This window comes from Lissotriton vulgaris, chromosome 1_1 (assembly GCF_964263255.1).
Source record: "Lissotriton vulgaris chromosome 1_1, aLisVul1.2, whole genome shotgun sequence".
Classification (NCBI taxonomy): Eukaryota; Metazoa; Chordata; class Amphibia; order Caudata; family Salamandridae; genus Lissotriton; species Lissotriton vulgaris.
In genome coordinates, this window is record NC_141685.1 from 69,489,214 (window position 1) to 69,505,440 (window position 16,227).

Consider the following 16,227-nt stretch of genomic DNA (forward strand, 5'->3'; position numbering starts at 1 on the left):
TGTGAAATGTATTCACTGCTGGAGCCTGGAGGCGGCGGTTCCGTCAGCGGCCACCAGAGGGCGCTCCTCGCCTGCTGATGAAACCCACTGAGCTGCACATTGGGTGAAAAAGAGAAGGGTTTCATCTTCCGGGTCAGCGGTGGCAGAGACAGCACCAGCAGCGGGGGTGACATCACTTTCTCCCTGTGCTCTGTGTCCAGCCTGTTGCAGAGGAGGAAGGGCCCCTGTCTGTCTGTGTTTGCAGCTACCTCCATCTTCAGACCCTCACACCCCCCCCTCAGACCCCAGATCTGCCCCTGCCCCCCTCAGACCCCAGATCTGTTCCCCCGCAGGCCCCCAGGAGGAGGAGAGAGCCCGGACAGGTTTCTGCTCAGGTAGGCGAGCTGCCAACTCATTTGGCTGAAATTTATAAATCCATGGATCAGATCCAACCTCCCCCCCACCCCCTCCCCCCTGGCATTCACGGTGACAGGAGAGCTCAGCTCTTCCTGCTGCTGAGGCTGAGTGGGGAGCGGAGGAGGGGAGGCCTGCCCAGGGTCAGAGGAGAAGACGTCTGTCCAGGGGTGCAGAGGAGGTGAGGCCTGTCCAGAGGAGGGGCAGAGGAGGAGAGGCCTTGAGCTGGGGTTCAGAGGAGTTGGAGCCTGTCCAGAAGGGGTGAAGAGGAGGTGAGGCCTGGCCAGGGGTGCAGAGGAGGTGAGGCCTGTCCAGGAGGCAGAGGAGGAGAGGCCTGTCCAGGGGTGCAGAGGTTAGGCCTGTCCAGGGGTGCAGAGGAGGAGAGGCCTGTCCAGGGGAGCAGAGGAGGTGAGGCCTGTCCTGTAGTGCAGAGGAGGAGAGGCCTGTCCAGGGGTGCAGAGGAGGCGAGGCCTGTCCAGGAGTGCAGAGGAGGCGAGGCCTGTCCAGGGGAGCAGAGGAGGTGAGGCCAGGGGTGCAGATGAGGTGAGGCCTGTCCAGGGGTGCAGATGAGGTGAGGCCTGTCCAGGAGTGCAGAGGAGGTGAGGCCTGTCCGTGTGTGCAGAGGAGGTAAGGCCTGTCCAGGTGGGCAGAGGAGGTGAGGCATGTCCAGTGGTGCAGAGGAGGTGTGGCCTGTCTAGCGGTGCAGAGGAGGAGAGGCCTGTCCAGGAGTGCAGAGGAGGTGAGGCCTGTCCAGGGGTGCAGAAGAGATGAGGCCTGTCCAGGGGTGCAGAAAGGGAGAGGCCTGTCCAGGGGTGCAGATGAGGTGAGGCCTGTCCTGTGTTTGGGTGGTTCATAGAAGGTGGGGCCTGTCCAGGAGGGATGCAGTGGAGATGAGACATGTTTGTCCAGGCAGGGTGGTCGAGAGCTGAGTTTAAGTTTGTTAATTGTTGTTCCAAGAGATTTGTGGAATGAGTGTAAGTTGCTTGTAAACTGGCTAATTGAAGAGCCACAGAGTGAAGCGCCTCCAAATATGTTATTATATATTACAAGAGATTATTGCAGATTTGCAGACAATATTGCAAAGTCGAAGACCGGGTAAAAGAGGACGCATCATTTAGCGTTGCATCCAGATGTTAGTGCACATATCCGATTCAGAAAAGGGGGTGGTGATGAACAGAGTGTCTGAATTAAGCAGACCACTCTTACCCAGTCCAAAGATCAGGGCTTGATCCATCACCGTTATTTAGCTCACTGCACCCTCCCAGCTCAGAACCTGGCTATATGCAAATCAGTCTGTCCCTGGCCCAATGCATCATAGGAACAGGGCAGACTAAACTACCAAGCCAATTCTTCACCAGAAAGGAGACAAGCTACCGGGGACCGGTTTCTGGCATTTCAGCCGTCGTCGGCCCGGCTTGCTTGAATCCTGATGGTGCAGTGAGCAAGGGACTCATGTCTGAGTATACCCTGCCACACATATAGTGGCCAAAAACGATTCAGAAAAGGGGGTGGTGATGAACAGAGTGTCTGAATTAAGCAGACCACTCTTACCCAGTCCAAAGATCAGGGCTTGATCCTTCACCGTTATTTAGCTCACTTCAGAAAAGGGGGTGGTGATGAACAGAGTGTCTGAATTAAGCAGACCACTCTTACCCAGTCCAAAGATCAGGGCTTGATCCATCACCATTATTTAGCTCACACCGGGAGCTTGTTTCCTTCCCAGTGTAAGAATTGGCTTGGTAGTTTGGTTTGCCCTGTTCCCATCTTGCACTGGGACAGGAACAGACTAATTTGCATATAGCCAGGTTCTGAGCTGGGATGGTGCAGTGAGCTAAAAAACGGTGTTGGATCTAGCCCTGATCTCTTGACTGGGTGAGAGTATTCTGCTTAATTCAGAAACTCTGTCCATCACCACCCCTTGTTGTTAAACGTTTTGTCCACCCTAAGCGTGGAAGGGTATACTCAGATGTGAGTCCCTTGCTCATTGCACCATCAGGATTCAAGCAAACCGGGCCGACGACGGCTGAAATGCCAGAAACCGGTCCCCGGGAGCTTGTTTCCTTCCCAGTGTAAGAATTGGCTTGGTAGTTTGGTTTGCCCTGTTCCCATCATGCACTGGGACAGGAACAGACTAATTTGCATATAGCCAGGTTCTGAGCTGGGATGGTGCAGTGAGCTAAAAAACGGTGTTGGATCTAGCCCTGATCTGTTGACTGGTGAGAGTATTCTGCTTAATTCAGAAACTCTGTCCATCACCACCCCTTGTTGTTAAACGTTTTGTCCACCCTAAGCGTGGAAGGGTATACTCAGATGTGAGTCCCTTGCTCATTGCACCATCAGGATTCAAGCAAACCGGGCCAACGACGGCTGAAATGCCAGAAACCGGTCCCCGGGAGCTTGTTTCCTTCCCAGTGTAAGAATTGGCTTGGTAGTTTGGTTTGCCCTGTTCCCATCATGCACTGGGACAGGAACAGACTAATTTGCATATAGCCAGGTTCTGAGCTGGGATGGTGCAGTGAGCTAAAACACGGTGTTGGATCTAGCCCTGATCTCTTGACTGGGTGAGAGTATTCTGCTTAATTCAGAAACTCTGTCCATCACCACTCCTTGTTGTTAAACAGTGCACATATCCAGCAAAATGTTAGGGGCTGCAGACCAACATTCTGGATGAGATTTTGATGTAACCAAAGTACTCTAGTGACAATTTTATTACTAAGCAGAAGAAGATCAAAATAAAAATGATGGCTCAGACAAAATTTTTCCAAACGGGTGACGAAAGTGGTTCTCACGGATTGTATTCTTGTTTTGATTCTGGGTTTGTTGCTGGTGTGAATTTGGATATGCACGGCGTTGGTGTGCAAAATAATGATGTTCAGTATGTGCATGGAGGAAATGTTGTTCCTCTGGGTCAGGGCCGGACTGGGAACCCAAACCAGGCCTGACAATTATGACGGACCAGCTCCCTGCCTCTTATGTTGCTGGGGGCGATATAGCAACACCACAGCAAAACCAGCCCCAAGTGACCAATATGTTTCCCGGCACTGAACAATCGGTCCCCACTGTTCTAGCCTCCCGGGGAAACACCGGAAGCCCGTTACGGCCAGTGCGGCCCCGCTTAGGGTATAGGTTTTAATAACAGTGGCAATTTAAATACCTCAAACACTAATAATGTGTAGAATAAGACATGATCTGTGCGATGTTTGCAGGAACCTGGGAAACTGGAACATGAATTAGATGGCACCAAATGGGATGTCAACAATTGAATTCAGGGGTCCCCCTACTGGGAGGGGAACACTCTAGTGCACAACAAAAGGACCGTAGTCTTATTCCATAGACAAATTGGTCACGAGTCTATATGTTTACTTTCATAAGTTTTTATTCACTTGATGTGAATATTTTTCTTGTATTCAAATTCATTTTTATATTTCAAAGCAAACTGGTGTTATGGCACACTGGGTAAATCCACATTAGTAATCCTCAACAAAAGTCCCGATGCATTTCGGGCAAGAGCCCTTTCTCAAGGGAATTCTCTACAATGAAAACATAGAATGAAACCAGAGTCAGTATATGGGCGTGAAAACAACCGAGATAGGTCAGTCAGGTGCATGCACAAAGCGGTGAAGAAATAGTACGAAAATAAAAACTAAGCCCTCACAGAGTTAAAAAAGTAAATCCGCTGGAGAACGGTAGTCTAAAGTGATAAAAATGAAGTAAACGGAACCGTGTTATAAGTGAATTGAAAGTACTAGGTGTACACAAACCCAGTAGTGAAAGAAATGTAAAGACGCGCGTGTCCATAGTCAAATACCCAGTTTCCAACGTGAATGACATCCTCGTGCACATTAAAATAAAGCGGGAGGCAAACTTCCCTAATGCTACTTACTTGGTGAATTTGAAAGAAATGCCTCGCGATGTGCCGGCGAGACAGAGGTGCAACCATACGGTAAACACGTGTGTGTTAAATATCTAGATAGTAAACAGAGAGGAGGGGTGGTGAATCGCGGGTGGTGAAAATAAAAAACGGACCATGCAGTGTGAAGGGGAAACGAAAAAATAGGTCTCCATGATGGAATAGTCAAAAGAAAACAGTAGGACATAATGAAAAATGTAAGCAAAGGTTCACAGAGTGAAAAAATGAGAAACAATTATAAATAACATAAAAATTCGATGCGATCATTCAGCCCGTTGGGCACCATCGTGGCAAGGTATCGGATCCAGAAATTTTCTCGCTTTAGTAGATTGTTCTTGTTGTTCTGGGTGATTTGGACTTGTTCCAAAACCTGGAATTTTAGTTGAGCAACAGTGTGTCTGAATTCGGTAAAATGAGAAGCCACACTTGATTTAATGTTGTTGGTGCGGATGTTGCTTTTATGTTCTAAAATCCTGGTGCGGATTTTTCTCTCAGTGTGGCCTACATAGCATTTGCCGCACGGACACTTGAGAAGATAAATGACATTATTGGAATTGCAGGTGGCATTCACTTTGAGTCTGATGGAGTGTCCTTTCATGGGGTGACATATTATGTTAACGGTGATGCAGTTGTTACAATTCGAACAGTTATAACAAGGTTTCAATCCCTTGTATACCGTAAGATTATCTTCCTGGTTGGATTTACACAAAAGATCTTTCAGGTTTCTCCCTCTTGTATAGGCGAAGATGGGTGGTTGTTTAAAAAGACCCATGAAGTCTGGTTCTAGTGTCAGAATAGACCAATGTTTTCGGATAATAGCTTGAAATCGGTTCGAAGTATTAGAGTACTTGGATACCACGACCATCCGGTCAGATTGATCTTTGGACTTTGGTTGCAACAAGGCAGACCTACTTGTTTTCTCACTTCTAGACATTGCCAAATCCAAAATAGGTGGAGGGTATCCTCTGGCTTTTAAACGTTCAAGGGTGTACTTCATTTGTGATTTGCATTGATCTTCTTTAGAGACTATGCGTTTGATGCGCAGTAATTGTGCATAGGGAAGATTGTTCTTCAAACCAGGGCGATGAAAACTCTTATAATGGAGGGTAGAGTTTCTGTCCGTGGGTTTACGGTATACCGTAGTGAACCACTCTCCTGTATTCCTGCGAATTTCAACATCAAGGTAATGTACTTGTCTTTCACTGTGTTCCCATGTGAACTGTATTCTTGGATTAAAGTGATTCCATGTATCCAAAAAAATATTTAGAGACTCAGTGGTGCCCTCCCATAGGAGGAAAATGTCGTCAATAAAGCGCAGAAATAATCTGCCATGTTCAAGCCAACTCGTTTGGCATAGAATGTAGGACTCCTCAAATTGCTGCATGTAGAGATTGGCATAGCAAGGAGCTGCCGAATTTCCCATGGCGGTGCCGTTGAGTTGCAAAATCCATTTATCTTTGACTGAGAAGTAGCTGTGGTAGAGTGTGAATATTGTCAGTTGCATTAGGAAAACTTTCAGATCAGCGTCTAGCTCAGAAGTAGATAGGATGTTCTCAATGGATTCAATGCCTCCATCATGGGGGATGGAGGTGTATAGTGAACATACGTCCACCATACACATGATGAGCTGAGTGTTTTTGAGTTCGTTCATGATAGGTTCAATTTTTAAGAGGAAATCTGTTGTATCTTTTACATGTGATCTAGTAGCTTGAACAAAAGGTTGTAAGTATCTGTCCAAAAATTTACCTACATTCTCATGTAGGCTGCCTCTAGTCGACACTATGGGTCGAAATGGGGGATGCGTTGGATGCTTATGCATCTTGGGAAGCATGTACAGAGTGGGTGGTTTGGGGTTGAATGGTGTCAAAAATCTCTGAGTTTTGTCGTTGATAGTTCCTTGATCAAAGGCATTTTTGATGATGAGTCTCAGATCTTGTGAATACTCTTTTGTGGGATCTCCAGGTAAGAGATCATACGTATCTCTATCGTTGATGTGTAGGTCGATTTGCTGGTCGTAAAAAGTGGTGTCCATGATGACCAGGGCACCTCCTTTATCAGCATTTTGAAATGTGATGGACTTGTCATTGGCCAATTTTTGCAGGATGTTTCTCTCCTTCCGGGTTAGGTTTCCTCTTTTTATGGTCGATTGAAAAGGCAGCTTCAAGATGTCTTGTTTGATCAGATTTTCAAAGGCATCTATCATTTTGTGGCTTTGAGGTGCCATGAATACACTGTGTGGTCTTAATCCTCTAAGCATATCCTCTTCATCTGTAGGTGTAGAGATAATGTTCGAAAAATAGTGTCTTAAACGGATGTTGCGAATGAGTTTGAATGCGCTAACTTCCAGTTCCAATGTGTTGATGGTCGTGGTGGGGACAAAAGATTGACCCTTTTGTAGGGTGTTAATTTCTTCATTGGTTAAGGTAGTTGAAGAAATGTTGATAACAAGATTGTCTTGAATGTTCAACGTCTGCCTTTGGGTTTTTTCTTGGTTTGAGGAGGTGTTTTTTCGATGTCCTCTGCGGGTTTTTCCCCCCCGGGATCTTTCTGTTGGTCCAGACCTAATTCTAAAAAATGCACAGAGGGATCAGTGGAGGTGCTCGGAGTTTGTGAATCCGTACTTGGTGTCGTACGGGTTGATCGAGATCTGGTGTCATCTTCTGAAGATGATGTTTCCGTGGCCGATGTGGGATTGTAAGGTTTGTTGGAGCGTCGGCGGGCATACACCTCTGCCCAGGTGTACACCTCGCCGAGGTTATAATCTATAGTGTCCCTCTTGAATTTGCGGAGTTTTCTCTCCTGTGTTTCACGGGTATGTTTGTCCAGTTGGATATTGATATCCTCTAACATTTTGTTCAGTTCCTCAGCAGACATGGTATCGGTCAGCTCTTTTTTTACATTCGTTATCTCACGTGTTAATTCCTCCAAGGATTTGGAAAGTTCCTCTACGATCAATAAAATAAGATCGAGGGAACATTTGTTTAGTATGGAGTACCAACGTTCTACAAATTGGATGTTGTTCTTGCAGAGAAGTGGTTTGAGTGGGACCCTCAGGCCACGGGGGATCCGTTGTACCCGATGGTACCGTATCAGGGTGCTCGCATGAAGTTTCTGGTTGGATTCCTTTTTCAATAGATAGAGTAGTTGTTTGAGGTTACTTTCCGCTCTGTGGGTGTTGCCAGGCGCGGTAACTTCTTCTTGAATTAGATTGTAGATTTTGCTAGCATCTTCTGTTGTGTATGCGAAAGTGGTTGCTTTTTGATCGGTCATCCCTGACACAGTATCAAAATTCATCTTAAGGCGCGTGCTGAGGTCCAAGGACAGATAATGCAGAAATTCAACGAGGAGTGGGAGCTCGCACAGCGTAAATATTCCTAACGGTAGCGTGAAGTTGAAAGGTTGTAGTGTGCAACCAGAGTATGACACCGTCTGGCCAGGCAGTGTGGAGAGTCAACAATTGAATTCAGGGGTCCCCCTACTGGGAGGGGAACACTCTAGTGCACAACAAAAGGACCGTAGTCTTATTCCATAGACAAATTGGTCACGAGTCTATATGTTTACTTTCATAAGTTTTTATTCACTTGATGTGAATATTTTTCTTGTATTCAAATTCATTTTTATATTTCAAAGCAAACTGGTGTTATGGCACACTGGGTAAATCCACATTAGTAATCCTCAACAAAAGTCCCGATGCATTTCGGGCAAGAGCCCTTTCTCAAGGGAATTCTCTACAATGAAAACATAGAATGAAACCAGAGTCAGTATATGGGCGTGAAAACAACCGAGATAGGTCAGTCAGGTGCATGCACAAAGCGGTGAAGAAATAGTACGAAAATAAAAACTAAGCCACTCACAGAGTTAAAAAAGTGAATCCGCTGGAGAACGGTAGTCTAAAGTGATAAAAATGAAGTAAACGGAACGTGTTATAAGTGAATTGAAAGTACTAGGTGTACACAAACCCAGTAGTGAAAGAAACGTAAAGACGCGCGTGTCCATAGTCAAATACCCAGTTTCCAACGTGAATGACATCCTCGTGCACATTAAAATAAAGCGGGAGGCAAACTTCCCTAATGCTACTTACTTGGTGAATTTGAAAGAAATGCCTCGCGATGTGCCGGCGAGACAGAGGTGCAACCATACGGTAAACGCGTGTGTGTTAAATATCTAGATAGTAAACAGAGAGGAGGGGTGGTGAATCGCGGGTGGTGAAAATAAAAAACGGACCATGCAGTGTGAAGGGGAAACGAAAAAATAGGTCTCCATGATGGAATAGTCAAAAGAAAACAGTAGGACATAATGAAAAATGTAAGCAAAGGTTCACAGAGTGAAAAAATGAGAAACAATTATAAATAACATAAAAATTCGATGCGATCATTCAGCCCGTTGGGCACCATCGTGGCAAGGTATCGGATCCAGAAATTTTCTCGCTTTAGTAGATTGTTCTTGTTGTTCTGGGTGATTTGGACTTGTTCCAAAACCTGGAATTTTAGTTGAGCAACAGTGTGTCTGAATTCGGTAAAATGAGAAGCCACACTTGATTTAATGTTGTTGGTGCGGATGTTGCTTTTATGTTCTAAAATCCTGGTGCGGATTTTTCTCTCAGTGTGGCCTACATAGCATTTGCCGCACGGACACTTGAGAAGATAAATGACATTATTGGAATTGCAGGTGGCATTCACTTTGAGTCTGATGGAGTGTCCTTTCATGGGGTGACATATGATGTTACCGGTGATGCAGTTGTTACAATTCGAACAGTTATAACAAGGTTTCAATCCCTTGTATACCGTAAGATTATCTTCCTGGTTGGATTTACACAAAAGATCTTTCAGGTTTCTCCCTCTTGTATAGGCGAAGATGGGTGGTTGTTTAAAAAGACCCATGAAGTCTGGTTCTAGTGTCAGAATAGACCAATGTTTTCGGATAATAGCTTGAAATCGGTTCGAAGTATTAGAGTACTTGGATACCACGACCATCCGGTCAGATTGATCTTTGGACTTTGGTTGCAACAAGGCAGACCTACTTGTTTTCTCACTTCTAGACATTGCCAAATCCAAAATAGGTGGAGGGTATCCTCTGGCTTTTAAACGTTCAAGGGTGTACTTTATTTGTGATTTGCATTGATCTTCTTTAGAGACTATGCGTTTGATGCGCAGTAATTGTGCATAGGGGAGATTGTTCTTCAAACCAGGGCGATGAAAACTCTTATAATGGAGGGTAGAGTTTCTGTCCGTGGGTTTACGGTATACCGTAGTGAACCACTCTCCTGTATTCCTGTGAATTTCAACATCAAGGTAATGTACTTGTCTTTCACTGTGTTCCCATGTGAACTGTATTCTTGGATTAAAGTGATTCCATGTATCCAAAAAAATATTTAGAGACTCAGTGGTGCCCTCCCATAGGAGGAAAATGTCGTCAATAAAGCGCAGAAATAATCTGCCATGTTCAAGCCAACTCGTTTGGCATAGAATGTAGGACTCCTCAAATTGCTGCATGTAGAGATTGGCATAGCAAGGAGCTGCCGAATTTCCCATGGCGGTGCCGTTGAGTTGCAAAATCCATTTATCTTTGACTGAGAAGTAGCTGTGGTAGAGTGTGAATATTGTCAGTTGCATTAGGAAAACTTTCAGATCAGCGTCTAGCTCAGAAGTAGATAGGATGTTCTCAATGGATTCAATGCCTCCATCATGGGGGATGGAGGTGTATAGTGAACATACGTCCACCGTACACATGATGAGCTGAGTGTTTTTGAGTTCGTTCATGATAGGTTCAATTTTTAAGAGGAAATCTGTTGTATCTTTTACATGTGATCTAGTAGCTTGAACAAAAGGTTGTAAGTATCTGTCCAAAAATGTACCTACATTCTCATGTAGGCTGCCTCTAGTCGACACTATGGGTCAAAATGGGGGATGCGTTGGATGCTTATGTATCAAATGGGATGTCTCAGTCAATGGTCCCAGCCCAACTGGCCTCTGTGCCGAGCATGCAGAATCAAAGGCAGGTATATTGGAACACACATTCAGTCCAGATAGTCCCACAGCCCAGTGCAGAATAAAACACCAAATTCTCAACAAATGAGAAATTTCCTAGTTATCACAAAGGAAAGTTTCAATTCTATTAAGGACGCAGAGGCGAGGGTTATGCATGACCTTTCTTCATTTTATTAACAGCAAGTTAGAAGAAACAGAAAAAACACAGGGTGCCAACTATCCCATGAGGCACAACAGTAACCATGGGAGCCAGTCCACCAATCATAGTCCAGCCGAATACATAAAGCAGCTCCCTCGACGAAGTCCGTCCTCTTTCGTCGCTGCAGGAAGTTAAGTCGTCCCCAGATTAATCAGTCTTCTGATCAGATCCTAGGGCAACAGAAAACGAAGAGAAGAACCACAGAGCAAGATAAAATGCAAATGCAAAAGTACTATCAGTAGCATAACCAAAAGACAAATAGAACGTGCAAATGTACAGAACAAGATCAATGCACAAAATACCATAAATATAAGAAAACATTACTCTCCTTATATGTAGAAATACTAAATCCAGCAAGACCTCCAAGCATTAGGGAGGGAGGCTTGAAAAGCCAGGGTGGGATAATCCTCGACTCCGTGTCCTTAATAGAATTGAAACTTTCCTTTGTGATAACTAGGAAATTTCTCATTCTACGTCAGGAAGCAGGGGCGAGGATTATGAAAGTTCAAAGCTTACTCTCCACCAGCGCAACGGCTTCATGAATTGGTTTAATAGAATTTCTTAAAAGTAGATTCTGAAGACCAATCAGCTGCATTCATAATGTCCCCAAACTGCAACCGACCTGGGCATCCTTGGAGGCCATTGCTCCCCTAGTAGAATGAGCCCCAAAATGCCTGACGTCAATACCAGATTCAGTCATAATCCATTTGACCCATCTAGCAATGGTAGGAGAAGATACCGCCTGAAACGGTTTTTTAATGGCAATCAGAAGTTGCCGTCCACCCGGAGGACGAACCTCCAAAGTCATATCTTCATAAGATTTTAAACATCGAACAACACACAATTTCAGAGAATTTGGATAAGCAGGATAGATTACTGACCTCGTACTCGATTTAGTTCTCCTGGAGATGGTAAAGGTAACACCTTCAGCGGAAAAAACACAGGCAGAAATATCAAGGGCCCTGACATCTGACACTCTCTTACACGAAATAAGACACAGGAGGATAGCAAGTTTAGCTGAAATCTCTTTTTGGGAAAGGAAATCATTATCTTGCCAGGATTAAAGTAGACGAAGTACCACATTAACGTCCTTGAGGCCCAGGTAACGAGGCTCCGATGGACGTGAAAGACGTATTCCTTTCAAAAGCTTAAAAAGCAATGGGTGCTCCCCAATCGGAGCCCCATCCACGAGAGAGTGACCAGCAGAAATGACCGGCCTAAAAGAGTTGATAGTGCCACAGGCTAATTTCTGATGAAAAAGTTCCGATAGGAAGTTCACTACTTCTGCAGCGCAGGCGCCCAAGGGATCCAGGTGTTTCGCCACACACCAACAAACCCATCTTCTCCAAGCTGATCAGTATCGCTTGGTAGTGCCCGGGGCCCAAGCCTGCTGGATAAGGAGTTCAGCTTCTCTTGAAAGCGAGACGTCAGTCCAACATCTCCTGAAATCCTCCATGCCATAAGATGTAGATGGCCTTGAAGAACCAGGGGGTGAGGAAGTCCCAGAGGGTCTGAGGGGATGTTGTTGAAAGACGGCAACCGAAGAGGTCTGTCCCAAGATAATTCTAGAAGGGACGGAAACCAAATCTGGGCTCTCCAAATTGGAGTGATCAGGATCAGAGAGGCCCTCTGTCTGCGGACCTGGGCTGCAACCCTTTGGATGAAAAGGAAGGGTGGAAACGCGTACGCTGATATCCCCGACCAATCCTGAAGGAAAACGTCCACTGCCTCCGCTCCCGGATCCGGTGTCCAGCTGAAGAAACGGGGAACCTGAGCGTTCCATCTGGATGCAAAAAGATCAACTAGGGGAAGGCCCAAAGGGACACAATCTGAGAAAACACTCCAGGATCCAGTCTTCAATCGCTGGCATCCCTGAAATTCCTGGAACTCCAGTCTGCCACACAATTCTGATCTCCTGGGAGATACTCCGCCGTCACCGAAATCTGACGTTGGAGGCAGTAATGCCAAAAATCCTTGAAGAGATCCACCAGAATCTTGGAATGAGTACCTCCAAGGCGATTGATGTACCTCACCGCCGTCGTGTTGTCCATCCTGAGAAGGACACAACAGGACACTCTGTTGGTCGTGAAAGATCGAATGGCAAAGGAGCCCGCTAGGAGTTCTAGGCAATTGATATGGAGAAGGAGTTCCTCCTACGTCCACCGACCTCCCACCGATAGAGAGCCGCATCTGGCACCCCAGCCCAGGCGACTGGCATCCGATTCTATCACTAGATCCGGATGGAATCCGAAGATCGTTCTCCCATTCCAGGCCTCCATATGGTCCTGTGGTATCGGGTTCCCAAGGCCTACATGCTCCGTAGATAACCCACTTACACTGAAAGAACTGTTGGCACGGAAACTGAAAAGTACAAAGAACAAGTTTATTAAGACCCCATGGGGTGGTGGTACATTCCTACAGCACCCTTCGGCAATGCAAGAAGTATCACACCGAACGTTGGTGTGACTCGGTCTTTTATACAGTTTACAGGTAATAAAAGATAGGCGGTACAAAGTTACAGAGCTTTATGTACATATATGGTCATTTTTTGAACACAGCCAACTCATGGGAGGGGTTACAATCTCACTGGTCAGTTTGGCGGCACATTCCTAAGGGGTGACTGGTCAGTTGGGACTGCACATGTACAGGCTTGACCGTTACTAAAAGTAGCCTGTACCTGGGCAAACTCGAGTGGTCAGTGGTACGGACAACGGACTAAAGGGCACGCTGGCCACGAGGCCGCTCATGATCTAAGATGGCCGCCGTAACGTACAAGATGGCGTTTTCTAATATGGCCAAGTTAAGGAGAATAACGTGTAGCAAAGCTAAGCGCTAACCCAGCCATCGTCAAATTACGACAGACGACCCTTTTAGCGCTTAGCTGAAGCTACCTCATAGTGGACATAGTCCGGGTATTCATCCTCGATATCAATCAGCATTATTTGAGCAACTTCCTTATGTAGTACCATTTCATTCTGAGCAAGAGTACGTCTGGATGGAATGCAGGCTGATAAACACATGGAACATAGGGCAGGACCACATTGTATACATAAGCATACGAAGAACAGTATCCCAATAATGACACATAGAATCGTTAATAGTTTCCAACCCCAAGCTGTAAGTGTGGACCAGAACCATCCTGAAAGAGTCCAAGTTCCATTGTCTGGGTGTATTTCGGCAGCTATTTTGTGCAACTTCGAAATGGCATCATAAACAGATGGCGAATTATCAGGTACGTATACACAGCAGCTGCTTCCGATGATTCTACATGCCCCCCCACGGTCAGCTAGAACCACATCTAGAACCATCCTGTTCTGAAGCGTAACAATCCTAGAAGTCTGAAGTTCTTGAGTAATATTTCCCAATGCAATAGCAGTATCATTGGCTACAGCCTCAACAACACGGGTCAATCGTCGTATTTTCCGACTATTCAAAGCAGCCCCCACAAAGGAGAACAGTCCCAAATTAAAGTCCACATATTGTTGCAAAGCAGTATCAGTCTGGTCGATGTCGTCCAGAACAACAGTACGTTTAACACGATTCAACACGAAATCATGATAAAGTACATAGTCATTATGATACATGGGTGGGGCAATGAATACAGGGGGCAATACAAAAGAGATGTAGCATGTACCTAACCATCCTAACGGAAGCTGATGATAGCCCTTCGTTCCACAAATAAAATAAGTATTACGAGATGCTACAAACGATATGCCATTCGGGCTGTCAAATGTAAGTGTAGTGTTGCATTCACTTTTTCCAACCGGGATTGTACCTTTATTACGTATGCACAAATCAGCTTTAGTGGCAATAACATTAATAACATGTGAACTGGATACATTGATGTTCCTTTAGTTGCTGTAAATACGGGGTGCAGATGCATTGTCGGGGCGGTATTCCTCCCATTCAAATCGAGTACCCTCAGCTCGTGGATACCCATCCCGGTCATGGTAGCAAATTTTATTCAAACGGAAAAGCACCCCCCCTTTCGTTGGCCATCGCAAAGTGAATAGAAGAGTGTACCAGGCATTGCAGGACCCATTATGTGAAAACGGGAGTGGAATGAGTGGAGTGCCCCCTTTCTTCTGATGACCAGGCAACATCCCACACACCCAGCAATTAGAAGTATTTGTCATGTTATGAGGATGATGCAGGATCTGAATAAAGCTATTGTTCAAATAAGTCTGTCTGTGCCGTTCTTCATGGTAGGGCAAGGTGAAGTGAAAATGTTCAGATGGAGCCGGGGTAGTCGGCAGCAAATGTTCACGTGCAGGCACCACGAGTTCAACTACCCAAGCTATCACTGCTATTACCACAATTGTCAAGACGAATAAGATGGCACCAAGTATTCTTTTGTCTCGCGATGCAGTGGACGCCATAGTTCAAAGAGTTCACAAAGTCTCAAATGTACATATATATATATACCTAAAAAAGAAAAATACGGTGCTGAGCTCCGAGGTAGCTGCTGTTTTCTTCTCCGGGGTCAAGACGGGTGTCGCTACTCTTGGCAGAACTGATCCCCCCCCCTTGAGATTCCCGGCTTCCGTTTCACAAACCCCAGAGCGGTAACCAACCAGTCTCGAAAACCAAAAAAAATCTTCTTATCCTGGCCGCAGATGGTAACGCTGTCGTCCAGAAACAGTGTGGTCCGGGAAGGCTCCCTCGACTTCGGCCGATGTCACAGCTGGGCTCTTTTCTTTATCCAGAATTTCCTTGTAGTCGGTCAGCACGGCAGGATTCACCAGATCAGGAGAGACGCGACGGCAGTGAGTTGAGTGCACCCACCGCTTTCTGTTAGTCACTCGTACAGCTGTTCGAGTAGCCAGGAGGACCTGCTCGGGGCCACGCCACCTCGGTTCCAAGCTGTTCGCCCTCTCAAACGACCGGATCATCACAAAATCCCCAGGACGAAGATTGTGAGCCTCTCCAGTAGAATTGTCAGGGAGCGCTTCTCGAACCTGTTGATGAATAGAAAGCAAATCATTTGTTAATCGTGCCAAATAATCGTTCATCATTATACAAGGCACATCATGTATCAATCGCGGCTTAGGCACTCCCCAAATATTCATAGGCCTTCCAAACACCACTTCATGCGGTGTGAGGCCTGTTCGAGAGTGGGGCACTGATCTGAGGGAGAGCAATGCTAGCGGTAAAGCATCCGGCCACTTCAATGACATAGACGCTACAATCTTAGCCAGTTTTAGTTTCAACGTGGCATTGTACCGCTCAACAAGACCTGCTGACTGAGGGTGGAACACAGCATGAAACTTCTGCTGGATCCCCAACCCCTTCAGCACATACTCCACAATTTTCCCGGCAAAATGAGGCCCATTATCGCTCCACAAAAATTTGCAAACTCCAAATCGAGGGAAGTACTCCTTGAGCAACACCTTAGCCGTTGTCAAAGCTGTATTATCTTTCGTGGGGAAGGCCTCAACCCATTTGCTAAAGGCACACACCACCACTAAGACATACTTAAGGTTATTGCAACGCTCAAGCTGGATATAATCCATTTGGAGTACCTCGAATGGCGCAGAAGGTGGAACGAACCCTCCTTTCGGAGTATGGGTCCCCTTTGCAGGATTGTGCTGCAAACATATCAGGCAGGTCTGCACTACTCTCTTGGCAGTATTGGCAATCTCGGGATGCTCCCAAACTCGTGTTAACAATCGAGTGATTGCAAGAGCTCCCACGTGCGCCAATCCATGTGTCATCTGAACCATCGCCTGCAAGTAAGC

General features: G+C 45.9%; 1 pseudogene across 1 annotated transcript in view; it reads left to right on the plus strand.

Annotated features, from left to right (window-relative positions):
• The first annotated feature begins 265 nt into the window (after window positions 1-265).
• Window positions 266-16,227, plus strand: part of LOC147737340 (uncharacterized) — a 49,817-nt pseudogene continuing 33,855 nt past the window's right edge. The window contains exon 1 of the transcript XR_015296579.1: window positions 266-374. The product of XR_015296579.1 is annotated as an uncharacterized LOC147737340 (transcript). The remainder of the gene's footprint in view (window positions 375-16,227) is intronic.